Genomic DNA, 8179 nt, shown 5'->3' with positions numbered 1-8179 from the left:
CTCTCAAAGTGCTGGGATTACAGGCGTGAGCCACCGCGCCTGGCAAGGAGTTGTTTTCTTGCTGTGTCTTCTCGTCTGCAGAACTTTGGGCAATTGCTCTAACCTGAGTGGCATTTTCCATGCTTGTAAAATGAAGATGTTGAAAACCGCTTTGGGTCATAAGATTGTGAGAATCAAATGAGTGAACTCTGTGAAGATGCTGTGATCATCTTGCCCCAACTTTTTATTTTATTTTATTTTATTTTTGAGACCAGCCTGGCTAACATGGTGAAACCCTATCTCTACTAAAAATACAAAAATTAGCTGGGCATGGTGGCGCACGCCGGTAATCCCAGCTACTCAGGAGGCTGAAGCACAAGAATCGCTTGAATCTGGGAGGCAGATGTTGCAATGAGCCGAGATTGTGCCACTGCACTCCAGCCTGGGTGACAGAGCAAGACTCTGTCTCAAAAATACCATCACACTGTGTAAGAAACTCTTCCTAGCGTTTTGCCGTTTCTATTTTTTTTCTGTCTTTTTTTTTTTTAACAAATGAAAATGGACTAAAGAATTTTTTTCTCTTTCCAGTTAGATAAGAGATACCCACAAGGAAAGGTCTGAAGGCAGCCAGCCAGAGAGAGCCAAGATACTGAAACATACACAACCTGGGGAGACAGGAGTGACCAGGAAGAGACTGCAGGTTTGACCCTCTCCCAACTCCAGTCCCTCCTCCCCACTTGTCCCTCCCTCCCTCCCTCTGGAGATGTGCTAGCAGGCAACAATGCCCAAAAGGCAACAGGGAGAGGAAAGGAATGTGTGTCACACCCAAAGTAGACTTTAGCTTCTAAATAAGAGCATGTCTGAATACAATGTAGACTTGTGCAGTTTTTTTTTTTGTTTTTTTTTTGTTTTTTTTTTGAGACAGAGTTTCGCTCTTGTTGCCCAGGCTGGAGTGCAAAGGTCCGATCTCGGCTCACTGCGATCTCGGCTCACTGCAACCTCCGCCTCCCGGGTTCAAGAGATTCTCCTGCCTCAGCTTCCCGAGGAGCTGGGATTACAGGCATGCGTCATCACACCCGGCTAATTTTGTATTTTTAGTAGAGATGGGGTTTCTCCATGTTGGTCAAGCTGGTCTCAAACTCCTGACCTCAGGTGATCCACCCACCTTGGCCTCCCAAAGTGCTGGGATTACAGACGTGAGCCACCGCGCCCGGCCGTCTTGCGCCATTTTAAGGAAGATCGGTCCCATTATTTTGAATCTACCAAAATATTCAGGGAGACAGTAGCAGTCATCAGCAGTCACTAAGTTGCTTCTGGAGGAAAGTTTTATCAAAATCTGTCTTTCTCTTGCAGTTACTGATATTAATGCTTTACGGTACATTTTGCTTCCTCGTTTATAAAGCACTTTCACAATGGGAAAATCTTGTGAAGAACAGTCTTTAGTTACACATTCTGAAATGAGCAATGGCTGAGACAGGGCAGGTGAACTCTTTCTCAGTCACCAAGCTGAAGTTTGCACATGAGATATTAAGAAACGATGCAAGCATCTTGTAGATTGTCTTCTATGTGTTTCTAAGGACACAGAGAAGGCAAAAGAGTTGTCTCTCTGTCCCGAATTGTTTGTGAGACCCATATACTGAGCTGCCAACTCCACTGACTCCTGGATATCTCTTAGGTTTCTCAAATTGCCCCCACGCTCATGTCAGTATGTGCCTCCATATCCAGGTTGGCAATCCATAAACTTCATTCTTCACCCCACAGTTCCCACAGAAGATAATCAGGTACCGTGCCCTGTCGATCTGCCTCCTAACAGCTCTTGATCTCACCCACGGATCTCCAGCCAAACTGCACCTGCTTTAATATAGGCCATTATCAGTTCTTGTCTGGATTATTCTCTTTTTTAAAACCTTTATTAATTGTATTTTTTATTTTTTTTAAGAGACAGGAGTCTCCCTATGTTGGTTAGGCTGATCTTGAACTCCTAGGCTCAAGCGATCCTCCCACCTCAGCCTCCTACCTGGGACTACACCTGCATTCCACCACACCCAGCTTGCCTGGATTATTCTAACAGCATGTAAACTAACCTCCTCTCAACCTCCAGGCCTCAATTCTCTGCAAGATAGATGCCACTGACATTTTAGGTAGAAACATCTGTCTTATGCAGGGCTGTTCTGTGCCATGCAGGATGTCAAACATCTGTGGCCTAACTCCTTACATACCATAACATCCTAGCCGTTGTGGTAACCAGACACATGGCAGCACAAACCAGGGTGGAGAGTGGGACCTTTCACTAGCCCAACACTGAGGATCACTACGTTAAGAGGATTGCATCTTTTCCCTGCCAAACTATTTCAATGACTTTGTAGGATAAATCTCACATCTTGAAATGGCCCCCTGGCCATCTCTGCAGTATCATTTCTATAGTCTTTAAGAAGGACCCTAGTTATGTTTAGATTTCAGATTCTAGAGGCAATTCCATCTACTTTTCCAGGAATTAGGTAAGCCCCCGAGGGTCACAGGGATAAGTAGAATCAAGCACAATGTGGTTTTAAAATTAGCCTTATTTAGAGTATTGCCTCTTTATTCATTAATTATACCTAGTTATTTGAGATTATTAAAACAAATTAAAAAAACACAGGGTTAAGAATTAGCACTGGGCTTTAGTACTCAATATTCTTTTGCGGGCACATTAGACTTAGGTCCTCATTTCATCATTTAGGTATTGTTATTCTACCTCTGGTCTCTAAACATACGTGTTATACTCAGTGAAGCCTCTCTTGAAGGTTACATGTTAAACTACCCTTCTCCTGTTAAAACTTTTAATGTCAACAAGTGATAGAAGAAGAATATGCACAGTTGCAAGAAGACCTCACTCATAACTGTAGAATACTACAGTAAAGATGTCTCACACCTGTAATCCCAACACTTTGGGAGGCTAAGGCAGGAGGATGGCTAGAGTCCAGGAGTTGGAGACCACTAGCCTAAGCAACGTAGGGAGACCCCGTCTTTACAAAATATAAAAAATTATCTGGGCATGGTGGGGCACACCTGTGGGTGTTGTAGAGGCTGAGGTGGGAGGATTGCTTGAGCCAAGGAGGTTGAGGCTGCAGTGAGCCATGATTGCATCACTGCACTCCAGCCTGGGTGATAGAGTGAGACCCTTTCTCAAATAAATAAATCATGATGATTTTCACTACCATGCTATCTTCAAATCCTGGTTAGCTTAGCCCAACCTGTGTTATCACTTCAAAGTCTCAGCTTTCTCATATTAAAAGAAGGGCTCAGCTTATTTTCCTAATTCCAATTATATAGGTTGGAGACAATAAGCAATCTGTTAGGAGAAGCTCGCATTTGTATCAAAGTTATACCAGGTCGTCTGTGACCAGCAGATCCATTTCCAGAATCTCATTAGAAATGAATAGTCGGCCAGGCACGGTGGCTCACACCTGTAATCCCAGCACTCTGGGAGGCCAAGGCGGGTGGATCACAAGGTCAGGAGATCAAGACCATCCTGGCTAACACGGTGAAACCCCATCTCTACTAAAAATAAAAAAATTGGCCAGGCATGGTGGCAGGCGCCTGTAGTCCCAGCTACTCGGGAGGCTGAGGCAGGAGAATGGCGTGAGCCCGGTAGGCGGAGGTTGCAGTGAGCCGAGATCGCGCCACTGCACTCCAGCCTGGGTGACAGAGTAAGACTCCATCTTGAGAAAAAAAAAAAAAAGAAATGAATAGTCATGGCCGGGCACAGTGGCTCATGCCTCTAATTCCAGCACTTTGGGAGGCTGTGGCGGGTGATCAGTTGATGCCAGGAGTTCAAGACTAGCTTGGCTAACATGGAAAAACTCCGTCTCTACTAAAAATGCAAAAATTAGCTGGGTATAGTGGTGGGCAGCTACAGTCCCAGCTACTCAGGAGGCTGAGGCATGAGAATTGCTTGAACCTGGGAGGCGGAGGTTGCAGTGAGCCTCAATTGCACTACTGCACTCTAGCCTGGGTGATGGAGTGAGACTCTGTCTCCAAAAAAAAAAAGAAAAAGAAAAAGAAAAAAATGGTCATGTTGTTTAACTGAAGTCACAAGTCTCTGATTCCAAAGAGCGTCCTGCCCCATGCCCCATGCCCGGAAGGAAGGAATGCACGCTCAGAGAGACCAAGAAGAATCTAGACAGACAGGCCTTGCTGTGTTTCCCCACTCAGTCTGTTAGCATTAGATCATATCCCTTTTGTCCAGTCATATTTCTCCACGTCCATACTTTGTTGAACCTACATTAAAATGGACAATTTCCCCTGCATTTTTGGGTCTTCATTCTGAAGGCTCCCAGGTACACATTAATAAAATTTGTATGACTTTTATTTAAAAAAGAATAGGGCCAGATGTGGTGGCGCATGCCTGTTATCTGAGCACTCTGGGAGGCTGAGGTGGGTGGATTGCTTGAGTCCAGGAGTTTGAGACCAGCCCGAGCAACATACCAAAACCCCATCTCTATTAAACATGGATGTATATAATTCTCTATTCTTGACTAGGATTTCAAAACAAAAAAAAATATAATACACTTTGGGGGGCCGAGACAGAATTGTTTTAGGCCAGGAGTTTGAGACCAGCCTGGGCAACATGGCAAGACCCCATCTCATGGTGGCACATGCCTGTAGTCCCAGCTACTCAGGAGATGGGAGGATCCCTTGAGTCCAGGGGTTCAAGGTTACACTGAGCTCTGATGGCATCTCTGCATTCCGGCCTGTGTGACAGAGCCAGACCCCATCTCTACAAAATATGAAATCAAAATACAAATAAATGTTTAAAAGAAATAGTCATGTAGATTTGAATTTATGTGACACTGATTTTGTGTTCAGGTTCCAAGCTCTGCTACTATCTGGGAATCCTTGGACTGCGTCCATTTCCTTTCTTACAGGGTTGGAGAAAGAGGTTCTAACTCTGGTTCTGGTTATTGGTTGGCATTTCAGAGAAGGTTTGTGTGACTATCCAAAAACTGTACATAAAACTTTATATTGGGGAGTCCGAGGTCAGCTAGAAGCTTAATGAGATTCTAATTAAAGGAGTCCAGGACCCAAAAAGGTTATGATCATGAATAGAGATCTTTGTGGACTCACGCCTATCCTAGATACATTCATTCCAAACTCTCATGATGCTCTATGAACAAAGGGTGCTAAGTAGTTAAAAGCAGAGCTTAAATGTATGACGAATATCACAACAGACAAGAGAAAAGCAATCGAAACTGAATCACAGTGAAATTACAGAAAGAAAATCCATGGCATTTAATTAGATTGCATTTTATTTAGATAAATGAAAATTTGCCCCAAACAGAACTAGGAATCAAATATTGTCTTGGACTAGAGGTAATTGCTAAGCTGGAAGCTTATATTGAAAACTAAAATTTCCAGCCCTTGACTATCTGTAGTTCCAAACATCAAAGGAACATATTGGAACAATTTATCTATGTACAGAGAGAGGCAACTCATAAGCAAAATAACCTGAGGGGGAACATTTGATATTACAAGAAGTGGTGAGAGTTTACAAGTCTTGCATTGCTTTCTATTGTACATGGCTCTGTAGTAATGCCAAAAATAACAAAATGTAGGCACTTGCTCTGACTTCTGCAGTTTACATTAGATTATTATGTACTTCATAAATTAACAGCAGCTTTAGAATTATAAAGCAGTGTTGTATTTCATGCTACTGTTTGTGTTCTTGTTAAAATAATGTTCTCAACGGACATAGATACAGAGCTTGTACAGAAGTAACTCTGGGCACATCCAGATAGATAGTACAAAAAGCAGTCATGAAGCAGCTACTCATGGAATCTCAACTGTGATGGCCAGCGAGCACCTGGCCACAGGTGGTAGGAAAAGACAAACGCGGGTGGAATTTAAACAAAAACGTCAATTTCCCACAAACTACACAAATCTTTAATCTGTTCAAAACAGCACAGAATGTCTTCCTGCCATAGAGAGGAAGTCAATATGAACTTGTTATAAATTGCTGTCATTTCCAAAACTCTTTAGTTGATGTTCAGAACTAGACACCAGCACTTGGATTTCAATCTCAGTTGGCCAAAAAAAAAAAAAAAAAAATTTATATATATATCAGAGGTTTTTTGAATTTGGGGATTTTAATAATGATGCATGGGTAGCTATTATATATATTTCAGAATAACTCCTAAAAGATGACTTCCAACTACAAACAAGACTATATTATACACTGCTATCATGAGGTCTTTTACTAATATGGCCAATTATGTATGAAGTTAGATTTGTTAGCATAAAAGAAACTACTTTCAGTTTTAAAAGCAAACTTTCTTTCCATTAAAACTAGGCTTTCCAGCTAATCAGCAGTCAAAATTTAAATTTTCAAACTGGAGTACCAAGTTTGAGTAAAATCTGGAAAGCTATATGCCAGGCCAGTTCTGTGTGTCAAGAGTAGATAAGTGACACTATTCTTCGTGTGACAATTGTCTGACAAAACCCTTAATGTAGGCTGAGGCAGGAGAATCACTGGAATCCGGGAGGTGGAGGTTGCGGTGAGCTGAGATCGTGCCATTGAACTCCAGCCTGGGCAACAAGAGTGAAACTCCGTCTCAAAAACAAACAAACAAACAAAAAAACAAACCCTTAATGTATTAGCATGACTCATCATTTTGACATTTAAAAAATTTTCCAAAAGATTATTTCAGGAAAGGCATTTTTACTATTACGCTTTCTTAAAATTTCTTTCTAGAGACATTTGTTATTGTTTGAAACCAAAAATATTAACACAAAAAAATTGACATTTTCAGGAATTAGCAGATGGTAGAATTGTAGCAAGAATGTCAATCTGAAAAGCTACTGGTTTATTTCAGGAAAAGTATCTCGGCCATGGCTTCCTCTGAACACACAAACCAGTGACAAGGGGTTTCATGTAATGACTACATGAGAAAGTTCTAGCTTATCAATCATTATCTTTAGAATTCTAATGTGGTACACATATGTCCCAGGCTTCCTGGTATCTAATAAAACCAGCAAATCTAAGTGAAGCAAATATTTTATTTAAATCAGCCGTCAAATCACAACTTATCCAAATGAATGTGTTGCAACATTGTTCTTAAAAGAATGGCATAAATATGGCACAAACACAATCCAGTAGCTATCAAAATACCATTTGTAAAGAACCTGACTTATTTCATGCCGTGTGTGAATGCAGTCCAGCATATAAGAGTAGAATCAAAAACTTACAACAATTCTTTTCTTCATAACATATAAAACATATTCACTACTTTGCCTCAGGATTAAGCGTACTTATCGGTCCAAACAACCATAACAAGTAGGAAAAAGGATGTAAAGTTATTTTGCTACCAGAATATAACTTCTTTCTAACCTCCACTGGGTTAGAAAGAAAAATTTCCCAATGACAATAGAACATTCTGTGTGTTTCAAAATGCTTTTTAGTTTTAGCACACTCCGCGTAATAGGAAAGTGACCAATTTCAGAGTACCACTAAATATGGACCTCAATCATTAGTGAATTTTAAAGAATTGTACCTTGATCAGGAATGTTACATCTAGGAAGCTCTGTTTTTCGTGGGTTATAACTGAGGCTTAAAGCTCCCCAAGCCTGCACTATGGCACATGCCCCATCATATACTGTGTGATACAAAAAGCATGTAGTATCCTGCACATTTCCTTAAACGTTAAGAAAAAAATATACAATAGATACAGGAGGATTACTTAAAACATACATATAAATACGTAAAGAATGATACTCCAGTTTCAGAAGCAGAACTAGGTATTGCCAACTCCAGTTCCAGGTTAAGAATTTAGGACCTTAAATCAGAATTTATATGGTTATCAAGGGAAAAATAGTAGGTTGGTCTTGGAAAGAGGAAATGTTAAATGGCTCTAGCTCCTGATGAGGCCTCAGGATTGTCAGGGGCTCTCTAGAAATGAGATCAGTTGATGTGCCTGCTCTCCGATTCTCAAAGGTCTGAAATACTGGTCTTCTGTCTCAGCAGCAGAATTCATTTTCTTCTACTACTTGTCTTCACATTCTGGTCTTCCAAACAGACAATGAGTTTAACTGTAGGAGGAGGAAGAATCAGCGTAAATAAAATCTCCTTTTTCTCTCTCATTTATTAACAACAGGATAGTTGTCAAAGTGACCTAATAATACCATAGTTTAACTCCATTAAAAAAACAAAGATGGCGCCGGGCGC

The 8179-nt window shown here is 41.1% G+C and overlaps 1 protein-coding gene across 5 annotated transcripts in view; it reads right to left on the bottom strand.

Annotated features, from left to right (window-relative positions):
* Window positions 1-6996: 6996 nt before the first annotated feature.
* Window positions 6997-8179, bottom strand: part of AKAP12 (A-kinase anchoring protein 12) — a 116460-nt gene continuing 115277 nt past the window's right edge. For all 5 annotated transcript variants that reach the window (XM_055390858.1, XM_019029572.3, XM_063707955.1 and 2 more), the window contains one exon: window positions 6997-8043. The gene's annotated coding sequence lies outside the window, so the exon portion shown is untranslated. The remainder of the gene's footprint in view (window positions 8044-8179) is intronic.

This window comes from Gorilla gorilla, chromosome 5 (genome assembly GCF_029281585.2).
Source record: "Gorilla gorilla gorilla isolate KB3781 chromosome 5, NHGRI_mGorGor1-v2.1_pri, whole genome shotgun sequence".
In the NCBI taxonomy this organism is placed as follows: domain Eukaryota; kingdom Metazoa; phylum Chordata; class Mammalia; order Primates; family Hominidae; genus Gorilla; species Gorilla gorilla.
The sequence above is the reverse complement of the archived record's forward strand: the minus strand, read 5'-3'. Positions and strand labels throughout refer to the sequence as shown.